This window comes from Lolium perenne, chromosome 3 (genome assembly GCF_019359855.2).
Source record: "Lolium perenne isolate Kyuss_39 chromosome 3, Kyuss_2.0, whole genome shotgun sequence".
NCBI lineage: Eukaryota > Viridiplantae > Streptophyta > Magnoliopsida > Poales > Poaceae > Lolium > Lolium perenne.
This window is the reverse complement of record NC_067246.2, coordinates 152,674,733-152,678,262: the sequence shown is the minus strand read 5'-3', so window position 1 is coordinate 152,678,262 and position 3,530 is coordinate 152,674,733.

Sequence of the window (3,530 nt, the reverse complement as noted above, 5' to 3'; positions counted from 1 at the left end):
ATGAAAATGCAAAGGTAAGCATGGATCCTTCTTAGTCACTCTAAAATGAGCCTTTTGGGAGGTTTTTGAAATTTGCATGTTTGAAACCCAAAACCACTTCTCTTCATGCTTGACTTCATAAGATCGAGTTTAGGGGGTAGGGGTATAGATACATGATTTGTCTGGTTTGAATATGTCTAGACCTTATTTAGCAACTTGAATGCTTACTATATGACATAAGAAGACTATGTACTTTGGATTTTCATTTTTCTGATTTTTTTTATTTTCTGCCCATTTGAATCTTGGTCAAATCCTAGGTTTGACCAAGATTTAAACAAGTTTAAAACATGAAAATAAAATGGTAAGCATGGATCCTTCTTAGTCTCCCTAAAATGAAGCTTCTGGAGGTTTTTGAAATTTCCATGTTTGAAACCCAAAACCACTTCTCTTCATGCTTGACTTCATAAGACAAAGTTTAGGGTTAATTAGGGGTAGATATATACATGATTTTTCTGGTTTGAATATGTCTAGACCTTGTTTATCAACTTTAATGCTTACTCTATGACATAAGAAGACTACGTGCTTTGGTTTTTCATTTTTCTATTTTTTTTATTTTATGCACATTTGAATCTTGGTCAAATCCTAGATTTGACCGGGATTTAAACAAGTTTAGAACATGAAAATGAAAAGGTAAGCCTGGATCCTTCTTAGTAACTCTAAATGAAGATTTTGGGATGTTCTTGAAATTTCCATGTTTGAAACCCAAAACGACTTCTCTTCATGCTAGACTTCATAAGATCGACAAGGGGTAGATACATGATTTGTCTGGTTTGGATATAGCTAGACCTTGTTTATCAACTTGAATGCTTACGATATGACACAAGAAGACTAGATGCTTTTGTTGTTTCTTCTGATTTTTTTAATTTTGTGCCCATTTGTATCTTGGTCAAATCCTAGGTTTGACAATGATTTAAACAAGTTTAAAATATGAAAACAAAAAGGTAAGCATGGATCCTTCTTAGTCACTCTAAAGTGAGGCTTTTGGGAGGTTTTTGAAATTTCCATGTTTGAAACCCAAAACGACTTCTCTTCATGCTAGACTTCATAAGATCGACAAGCAGGGGTAGATACATGATTTGTCTAGTTTGGATATATCTAGACCTTGTTTATCAACTTGAATGCTTACGATATGACAGAAGACTATGTGCTTTTGTATTTCATTTTTCTGATTTTTTTAATTGTGTGCCCATTTGTATCTTGGTCAAATCTAGGTTTGACAATGATTTGAACAAGTTTAAAATATGAAAATGCAAAGGTAAGCATGGATCCTTCTTAGTCACTTTAAAATGAGGCTTTTGGGAGGTTTTTGAAATTTCCGGCCATGTTTGAAACCCAAAACCACTTCTCTTCATGCTTGACTTCATAAGACAGAGTTTAGGGGTTAGGGGTTTATAGATACATGATTTGTCTGGTTTGAATATGCCTAGACCTTGTTTAACAACTTGAATACTTGCTATATGACATAAGAAGACTATGTACTTTGGTTTTTCATTTTTCTAATTTTATTTTTATTTTTGCCCATTTGAATCTTGGTCAAATCCTAGGTTTGACCAAGATTTAAACAAGTTTAAAACATGAAAATAAAATGGTAAGCATGGATCCTTCTTAGTCGCCCTAAAATGAAGCTTTTGGGTTTTTTTTTTGAAATTTCCATGTTTGAAACCCAAAACCACTTATCTTCATGCTTGACTTCATAAGACAGAGTTTAGGGTTAGGGTTGAGGTAAAACTGAGTATATTGCACTAGCCAGTATTAATACTCAAGGGGAAAACTGAGCACACAAAAAATGCTAAATTTCGCGGTGCAGAAGTCGAAGACGTGCAATCGTGGACGCGTGTCGCGTTGCAGAAGCCCAAGACGTGCAGACGTTCAATGGTGGACGCGTAGGACACGGGTTGCATTAACCACCCCTCGCCTTTATAGACGCCTCCTCGCACTATGTCTGTCACTCTCACTAGCTCATGCAACGCCTCCTCTCACGTCCCATCATCTTCTCCAAAGCAAAAAACCCTCTCCCTCTCTGCCGGCGAGATGGGCAAGGAGAATGCAAATCCCATCGTCTATGACGCCGTTGGCTCCAAGCGCGACGCCTCCCTCTTCGACGCCGTCCCCTCAACGGCCGTCGCCGCCGCCGGTGGCGGTCGGATCCCGCCGGGATGGGACCCTTATGAGTCGTACATCTCGCCTCCGAACCCCTACGACACCTGCATGGACGACCCATGGAACGAGGTAACTATGGTTTGCTCCCTTTTTTGTTCCCCATTCCTCTTTGAACCCTATTTTTGCTGGTTCCCTAGTAACTATTAGTGCCGATCTGTAGATGGATGAGTATTGGGTTAATATTTGCGCCGATTTTATTCCAATTTGCTTTGATCCCTTCTTGATTTCGTTTAAGATTTGGAGTTTTGCCGTTCGGTTAATTTATGCAAGTAATAATGAGATCTCAATCAGTTAATTTATGCAAGTAATCATGGGATCTCAATCAGTTATTTTATGTGCGAATCAAAAGATATCAACCGTTTAATTTTGCAAATAATCTGGAATCTGTTCAAATTCAGATCTGGAATCTGTTTCTTTGCCTATGATGAATCGTTGGGCACAAATTTTTACAGAGTGGGTTCAGCGAACCATTGCTATGTACAAATCTGTTGTGCATGAGCTTTGGTTCGCTAACACCATCCCTGTAGACATATAATCGTGTCCACTCTAACTGAGGCCGGCTCTGTTTTTCCTTACTTTGTTATCATGCACGTTAGTCATCGTTGCAACTCCTTCACGCATAGTTCTCGTTTGATATGGATCAGGTGTCTGGCAGCGACGACGAGGACCAGCACACCAAGACTCGCCAGGTGCTGCGTAGGCTGCAGGTCGGCCAGTACGTCTCCTACTTCGCCAAGGGTGTCTACAGGTGCCCCTTCTGTACTAGGAGACTCGGTGGCACTGACTTCAACTGCCTCCTCACGCATGCCAACATCAACAACACCTTCCCCAAGGTCGGCACGACGGTGAACCCCTACTCCTTCCGCGCCAAGCACAAGAGATCTCCGCCGGGCGCATGCCTCCGCTCAAGCCCAAGGCTCCCAAGGGGAGCAACAAGTGGAGGCAGAGGCAAATGGGGTAGGCGGAGTCCTAGACGTGTGCTGCTGCTGCAAAGCAGCTTCTATTTTGTTGTTAGCTAAGGATCCCTTGTTGTTATGTTGTTAGTATGATGGTGTTGTGAAGAACCTCGAACCTGTTACTATGTTGCTGTGTATGCAGCTTATTATCTAGGGAGGGATCCCTATTCTCTATCCCTATTCTACTATATTTTGTTGGCCCTACTTTGTTTTCTCGATTTAATATGACTGTGAATTTGTCGTACATTACCCTGGAGATTTGCTTCTAGATTTAACTACATACATATGGAGCAGAGGGAGTACTAGATTTGCTGCCATATTGGGCAAACAACGAGGGCCAAAAGGCACAAATAATTGAAGAAAGACAGAAATGCA